General features: G+C 41.2%; 1 long non-coding RNA gene across 1 annotated transcript; it reads left to right on the top strand.

The window, feature by feature from the left end:
- Window positions 1-757: 757 nt before the first annotated feature.
- On the top strand, window positions 758-8,255 carry LOC116909248. The gene is made up of 3 exons (XR_004389062.1): window positions 758-848; window positions 6,327-6,377; window positions 8,178-8,255. It is a non-coding gene; the product is annotated as an uncharacterized LOC116909248 (long non-coding RNA).
- Window positions 8,256-8,499: the final 244 nt, after the last annotated feature.

Here is an 8,499-nt window from a genome sequence, read left to right as displayed (position 1 = left end):
CCTTATTTCGCACACTTTGTAAAGAAGTGTTTGTAGACATGGGAACTGTACATGTATACATTTTAAAGGTAAATCTTTATAATCGTCACTTAAAATCATATCCCTCTGTACCACTTTTACCATATACATCATTTTCTCTAATTATAAACGTGTCTTGTTTTACAGAAGATGGGAAAATACTTAAAAGAGTATTATTTGATCATGTAAAGTGGCATCCTGGTAAGTGATATCTCAGCATGGCAATTCAAACTATAATCTGTAGTCTTTACCTTAACTTTAAAAAACCGTGTCATTACACAGTAATTAGGTGATTTGTTTTATTTTCTCTACTTTTAAAGATCTTTTAGATGCAACTATACCGAATGTAGTTTATAGTTTTCTGACAATAAAAGTGTTTCAAATTCTGTTTGCTGATTAAGGATGCTAGTTGTCTGATGTAACTTATCAGTTCATCTAAAAAAATATAGTCTATAGAATCAGTACATATAATGAATATATAAGTAAAAACTTACATAACTCCTCTGATACATAATTAAATAAAGTGCACATAACTCATCTGATACATAATTAACTTTTAAATATACATTTCTTACACACTAAAGAAAGGACCCTCTGGAGCAGGATTGGCACATTACATGCATGTTCAGCTTCCACAGTGGCTGCAGCCCTGAGAGCTATTTGTCATCATGCAATGGACTGCATCTGTCCGTGGTAACTTAGCCTCTGGCTCCTTCCTTCCTAAGGGTCGAAGTGTCATGTCTCCAAACTGGGCAACATTCTAGAAGACTTGGGCTTCGATCTGGAGGATGAAGAAATTGAAGACCTGACAAACCGTCTGCCAGTTGAAGGTGAGGGTACTGTTGTGTCTTCAGAGAGCCTCTCCGCTCCCCAGACAAACTTCCAGAAATGCTCTTGGGAAAACCTGTTATCCCAGATTGTGATGCCTCAGTTAGAAAGGAGCTGGAGGGGTTTGCAACCAAGTAGGAAGAACAACAAGATCAACCAACCAGACCCCCCTCCCCAGAGTTCCCAGGGACTAAACCACCAATCAATGAGTACACATGGAGCAACCCATGGCTCCAGTTGCATATGTAGCAGAGGGTGGCCTTGTCAGGCACCAATGGAAAGAGAAGCCCTTGGTCCTATGAAGGCTCAATGCCCCAGTGTAGGGGAATGCCAGGGCAGGGAGACAGAAGGGAGTGGGTGGATGGATGGGGGAAACACCTTCATAGAAGCAGGGGGAGGGAGAGGGAATAGGGGGTTTCTGGAAGGGAAACCGGGAGAGGGGATAACATTTGAAACGTAAATAAAGAAAATATCCAATTAAAAAAAGAAATAAAAAGATGATTAAGAAAAACAAAACAAAACAAAGAAATGACTCATCTGTCAAGCAAGGGGGATCCACTTACAAATCCTAATGCCACTGAGAATATTTAATGACCCTATGCCAGAGAAAATAAACAAAGGACCATTTCAACAGGAGAAGAAAGGAGCAAGAGCCAAGAATTGATGCTTAAGAGAGCCCACCACTGTTCCAGAGGACAGATGCTTTGTTCCCAGTGCCCAGTACTCATGGTTACCTATAAACGCTCCTGTTCCAGGCATCTGACTCCCTCTTCTGGCCCTCAGGGGAAAGAATTAAATCCATCCAATCACCAGGAGGCTCAGGAAAGAAAACATACCTAATCATCCTAGATTTAATTGATAGCGATGTGTATATATCCTGTGTAACATGATGTTTTTAAAGTTTACTTATTCAATAATTAAATCTAGCTAATTAACAGATGCATCACCTCGTACAGTTATCATAACAATATATTTATTTACACTTTTTTTTTATTAACTTGAGTATTTCTTATATACATTTTGAGTGTTATTCCTTTCCGGTTTCCAGGCAAACATCCCCTCCCCCCTCCCCCCTCTTTCTTTATTCCCTCCCCATCCTCCCCCCTTGCCGCCTCCCCCCAACAATCTAATTCACTGGGGGTTCAGTCTTAGGACCCAGGGCTTCCCTTCCACTGGTGCTCTTACTAGGATATTCATTGTACCTATGTGGTCAGAGTCCAGGGTCAGTCCATGTATAGTCTTTTAGTAGTGGCTTAGTCCTGGGCTCTGGTTGTTTGGCATTGTTGTACATATGGGGTCTAGCCCTTCAAGCTCTTCAGTTCTTTCTCTGATTCCTTCAACAGGGTCCTATTCTCAAATCAGTGGTTTGCTGCTGGCATACGCCTCTGTGTTTGCTGTCTATGTCTCTGTTTAATTTCTGTTGCCATGATCTGTCCATTGATGAGAGTGGGGTGTTGAAGTCTCCTACTATTATTGTGTGAGGTGCAATGTGTGTTTTGAGCTTTAGTAAGGTTTCTTTTACATATGTAGGTGCCCTTGTATTTGGGGCATAGATATTTAGGATTGAGAGTTCATCTTGGTGGATTTTTCCTTTGATGAATATGAAGTGTCCTTCCTTATCTTTTTTGATGACTTTTAGTTGAAAATTGATTTTATTTGATATTAGAATGGCTACTCCAGCTTGCTTCTTCTGACCATTTGCTTGGAAAGTTGTTTTCCAACCTTTCACTCTGAGGTAGTGTCTGTCTTTGTCTCTGAGGTGTATTTCCTGTAGGCAGCAGAATGCAGGGTCCTGTTATCAGTTTGTTAATCTATGTCTTTTTATTAGGTGTTGAGGCCATTGATGTTGAGAGATATTAAGGAATAGTGATTATTGCTTCCTGTTATATTCATATTTGGATGTGAGGTTATGTTTTGTGCTTTTCTTCTTTGTTTTGTTGCCAAAGACGATTAGTTTCTTGCTTCTTCTAGGCTATAGCTTGCCTCCTTATGTTGGGCTTTACCATTTATTATCCTTTGTAGTGCTGGATTTGTAGAAAGATATTGTGTAAATTTGGTTATGTCATGGAATATCTTGGTTTCTCCATCTATGTTAATTGAGAGTTTTGCAGGATACAGTAACCTGGGCTGGCATTTGTGTGCTCTTAGTGTCTGTATGACATCAGTCCAGGATCTTCTGGCTTTCATAGTTTCTGGCGAAAAGTCTGGTGTGATTCTGATAGGTCTGCCTTTATATGTTACTTGACCTTTTTCCCTTACTGCTTTTAATATTCTTTCTTTATTTTGTGCGTTTGGTGTTTTGACTATTATGTGACGGGAGGTGTTTCTTTTCTGGTCCAATCTATTTGGAGTTCTGTAGGCTTCTTGTATGCCTATGGGTATCTCTTTCTTTAGGTTAGGGAAGTTTTATTCTATGATTTTGTTGAAGATATTTACTGGTCCTTTTTTCTGAGAGTCTTCACTCTCTTCTATACCTATTATCCTTAGGTTTGATCTTCTCATTGAGTCCTGGTTTCCTGTATGTTTTGGACCAGTAGCTTTTTCCGCTTTACATTATCTTTGACAGTTGAGTCAATGATTTCTATGGAATCTTCTGCTCCTGAGATTCTCTCTTCCATCTCTTGTATTCTGTTGGTGAAGCTTGTATCTACAGCTCCTTGTCTCTTCTTTTTCAGTTTTCTATATCCAGGGTTGTTTCCATGTGTTCTTTCTTGATTGCTTCTATTTCCATTTTAATTCCTTCAACTGTTTGATTGTGTTTTCCTGGAATTCTTTCAGGGATTTTGTGACTCCTCTCTATGGGCTTCTACTTGTTTAATTATGATTTCCTGGAATTCTTTCAGGGATTTTGTGATTCCTCTCTATGGGCTTCTACTTGTTTAATTATGATTTCCTGGAATTCTTTCCAGGGATTTTTTTGATTCCTCTCTGTAGGCTACTTGTTCTCTAAGGGAGTTCTTCCGTCTTTCTTAAAGTCCTCCAGCATCATGATCAAATATGATTTTGAAACTAGATCTTGCTTTTCTGGTGTGTTTGGACATTCCCTGTTTGCTTTTGTGGGAGAACTGGGCCCCGATGATGCCAGGCAGTCTTGGTTTCTGTTGCTTGGGTTCCCGCTCTTGCCTCTCGCCATCAGATTATCTGTAGTGTTACTTTGTTCTGCTATTTCTGACAGTGGCTAGACTGTCCTGTAAGCCTGTGTGTCAGGAGTGCTGTAGACCTGTTTTCCTGTTTCTTTCAGCCAGTTATGGGGACTGAGTGTTCTGCTTTCGGGTGTGTAGTTTTTCCTATCTACAGGTCTTCAGCTGTTCCTGTGGGCCTGTGTTTGGTGTTCACCAGGCAGGTCTCTTGCAGCAGAAAGTTGGTCTTACCTGTGGTCCCGAGGCTCAAGTTTGCTGTGGGGTGCTGCCTCGACCTCTCATGGCAGCAACTTGGGAAGATCTCTGCGCCGCTCTTTCCGGAGCCTCCGGCACCAGGGTTCAGATGGCGTTTGGTGTTTTCCTCTGGCGTCTGAGATGTGTGCAGAGTGCAGTCCCCTCTGGTTTCCCAGGCATGTCTGCCTCTCTGTAGGTTTAGCTCTCCCTCCCACGGGATTTTGGTGCAGAGAACTGCCTATCCGGTCTGCTCCTTCAGGCTCCGGCGGTGTCCCAGGCACAGGGGTCCCGCCGCTCCTGGGCCCTCCCCCAAGGAAACCCAGAGGCCGTATACAGTTTCCTCTCGGGCCAGGGATGTGGGCAGGGGTGGGCAGCGTTGGTGGTCTCCTCCGCTCTGCAGCCTCAGGAGTGCCAACCTGACCAAGCGGTGAGGTCTCTCTCCCACGAGGCTTGGGAGCAGAGAGCTGCTGCGGGCCGGGATCCGCGGGTGTTATTTACACTTTTAAAAAGCTGGGTGTGGTGGCACATTGCTTTAATCCCAGCACTCAGGAGACCAAGGCAGGAGGATTTCTGTGAGTTTGAGGCCAACCACAGCCAGGCCTACACAGAGAAACCCTATCTCAGAAAAAAAAAAAAGAAGAAGAAGGAAGGAAGGAAGGAGGAGGAAGGGAGGGAAAGGGGGAGGGAGGGAGGACTAAACAAATAATCATTAACTGTGTCACTTGCTGTGCAGTTGGCTTCTTGACACTGGCTCTAACCACGATTATGCATCCTCTGACTAGTATCCTGCTTCCAGCTTCAGGAGAGCAATGTTTTCAGTCTACAATGGGAGAGAGCAGTGTCTGTCTCTGACTCATCTCATATAAAATCCTCCAGTTCACCAGGGGGTTCTCCACTGCTCTTTCTCATCTATTGTGAGCAGTGTTGGGGTGAACATCACACCACACGTGAGGTGATGCATTTGTTAGCTAGCACAGAACTCCCTTCAGTCCTCAGTGCCTTCCTTCGACTCTCTACTGAGCTGCGGGATTGTTGGTCCAGCAGTAATTCCATGTTTTGGTTTTCGAGGAGCTTCCATGTTGCTTTCCATAAGGGCTGCACTAATGTTACTCTCACCAACAGTGTGTAAGAGTTGTTCTCTCTCATACCCTCAACAACAATGATGGTTTTTGTTCCTTTAATAATAGCCATCCTGACTCCAGTTAGGTGATATCTCATTGTGATTTGATTTACATTTCCTTGATGGCTAGCAATGCCCAGGGTTTTTGTTGTTGTTGTTGTTGTTGTTGTTGTTGTTTTGTTTTGTTAGTTTTTGGTGTGTGTTTTTTTTTCATATATTTAGGCCAAATCTATTTAACACCGTTATAGTGATGAGATAAAGTTTACTGCTTTCCTGTGGTACCAAACCCTAGACTGAGTCTGACTCCAGGAACTAACCTTACTTTAATTTTAAATCAGTCTTTTTTCATTTAGACCTGATTAGAAGGGAGGTGAATTGCCAGCACATACAAGCCACAAGCTTATCTAGACCAAATAGCAAATAGGGTAGCATGTATGGCTCCTACTCTTGCAGCCAGATCGCTAGCCACAATATTGCTGGATTTGTTTTTTCTGGCACAGGGTTTCTCTGTGTAGCCCTGGCTGTTCTAGAATTTGCTCTGTAGACCAGGTTGGCCTCAAACTCAGAGACCTGCCTGCCTCTGCCTCCCAAGTGCTAGGATTAAAGGTGTACGCCACCTGGCTGCTTTTCACAATCTGCAGTGCTAAGGTGATCAAACAGATTGCTCTGGTATTCTAAAGTGTAACCGGCCAAGGGAAAGATCAAACAATGCTTTGTAAATTTCCTAGCACCAAGGCACATAGACATGGCACATCCTTCTGCACTGTATTTGTTTATCACATTCAGAGCTTCAGTTTTCAATCCCATGTTCATCTGGGAAAGAAGATTAGTGTATTAGCAGAACAATTCGAATTTCTGTGTTTTACCTCATAGTGTAAGGTCTTACGTTTCTGGGTCATCATGCCTGGGTCTTATGTGCATTTCGAGTGCCTGGGTCTTATGTGCATTTCGAGTGCCTGGGTCTTATGTGCATTTTGTCTTTGCAGATGGAATGGTCAAGATGAGTGAAATGATGGAGAATGTGGAGTTGCTCACAGGTCAGTGAAAGGCCCTGGGGCAAAACGACTTTCAGTCACAATATTCTGATGAAGTTTACACTTTACACTTTTAAATCTCCAAGCCTCATTATGGGGGCTTTGTTTAGTACATTAACTTGTTAGTCTTACTGATATATCAATAATACATTTTACGCACCCCTGTGAGATGGCTCAATAGGTAGAGACACTTGGTTCTAAGCTTGGTGACATAAGTTTGGTCTGGGAAACCCATATATTGGAAAGAACTTATTCCTGCAAATTGTATTCTGACTTCCACGAGGATGCCCACAACATAATAAATAGACAGACAAAGAAACAAATAAAGTAAATGTAATAAAAGCTAAAAAAAATTATCTAGTAGTTCAAATTAGTTTTCCCCCAAAACTGTTACATTTTTCTATTGTTGTAGTATCCTGGATTCCCCTGTGTTTTCTTTCTCAATGATTTAAATTTAGTTGCACTGTTCACACATTTCAAAATAAACCCAGGTAACTATGACAACTGGAAAAAATAATGCATTGTCTTATTTTTGGGAATGAATCTCTTTATTCTATTTTATCCAAAATATCTATAGTCATTTTAAGAATAGATCACCTCGTCATATTACCATATAGAGTAAAAATAGCATGCAGAGGGGAAGGTCTCATGAGGACCCACCCCTAACTGAAGAGTCATTGGCAGTTGTTAGCCAGTTGTTGAGAGGGAGAGTGAATTCCCTTCAGTGATGTGGTCCTTGTTCATGCTCCAGTAGATGGTGTCCTGCATACATGTGTATATGGGCAGTAGTAATCCAACACGGGGGGGGGTATTAAAACAAACAAACAACAACAACAAACAGAAGAAAACAACATGAATTTGGACAGGGTATATTGGAGAATCTGAGATGGAAATCAAGGTAGGATATGTTCTGTATGCATTGTATTTGCACATCTAACTACCAAAGAGTAAGCAAAACATTTGAATTGGCATTATTTATCTATAAAATATGTATATAGTCATTTATACCATAGTCATATTGATCTATGACCTCCATGTCAGAATATTGATTTATATTGATTTTCACTGTTGCTCTTAGTGAAATGAGCATGACCCACCAGAGAGGCTTACTGACAACCACACTGGTAGTGCCAATTGCAAGGTTTTTTTGTTTGTGTTGCTTGTGCCTCTGAAAAGTCTCTTGGTAGCCAAGTCAGGGATGCAGAGTTCTAAAGGCAAAAACCAAAAGACCATAGTTTATATCAAAGTTAAATGAGGTCAGAGTAACCTTAAGATGTTTGTTCCTGGGGGTTGGGGATTTAGCTCAGTAGTAGAGCACTTGCCTAGCAAGCGCAAGGCCCTGGGTTCGGTTCCCAGCTCCGAAAAAAAAAAAAAAAAAGAAAAGAAAATGTTTGTTCCTGGCAAAGCATAGTAATTATGTTAGACAAAACATAAATTATTTTTCACTTATATTTTTTCTAGTTATTTTAGTTTTAAAATTATTTTGGTTAATATATCTGAACCATGGTCAAGGGCTTGGAAATCTCAAGTGTGTTTCCAAAGGAGACATGGGCACTAGAGAGGTGGGTAGAGGGCTGAGAACTGTCTAAGCAAACCCAAAATGAAGTTAGAATAAGATGATACTCCTTAGGCATCTCATTAGAACTTACAAAATATTTTTCTGTCTAGCATTGAATAATTTATGTCTCTTTTTTTAATATCCTCATAGACTCTTGACTTAGGCTTTTGACCATCCAACCCTGCAGGTAAACTTACGTGACACAGTTTATAATCATTTTGCTTTCATTTCTATTTTTTTCAAAGGAAAAAAAGTGAATGCTGATCAAATAGGTGATGTTTTGAAAGACATAGGGATAGCTCTCACACTTAAGGAACTCTGGGACCTGAAGAAGACTCTACCGATTACCTGTGAGCATTTCCGATTCGACCTCAGTTTCGGGGAGGCAGGGGTTGAACATGTGCATTGTGGGGGCTAGCTTGGAGTCATTGAGTATACATTACTCATAAGTTTGCATTCAACATATATTGAGTACGTCATAAATGATAAGGTTAAAGCCACAAGTCTTTGCTTCCATGGAGACGATTTGACATAGGGTCTTACTCTATTGGGACTGAATTTGAGAAC

This window comes from Rattus rattus, chromosome 9 (genome assembly GCF_011064425.1).
Source record: "Rattus rattus isolate New Zealand chromosome 9, Rrattus_CSIRO_v1, whole genome shotgun sequence".
Taxonomy (NCBI): Eukaryota; Metazoa; Chordata; class Mammalia; order Rodentia; family Muridae; genus Rattus; species Rattus rattus.
This window is presented reverse-complemented; position numbering and strand designations above follow the sequence as displayed.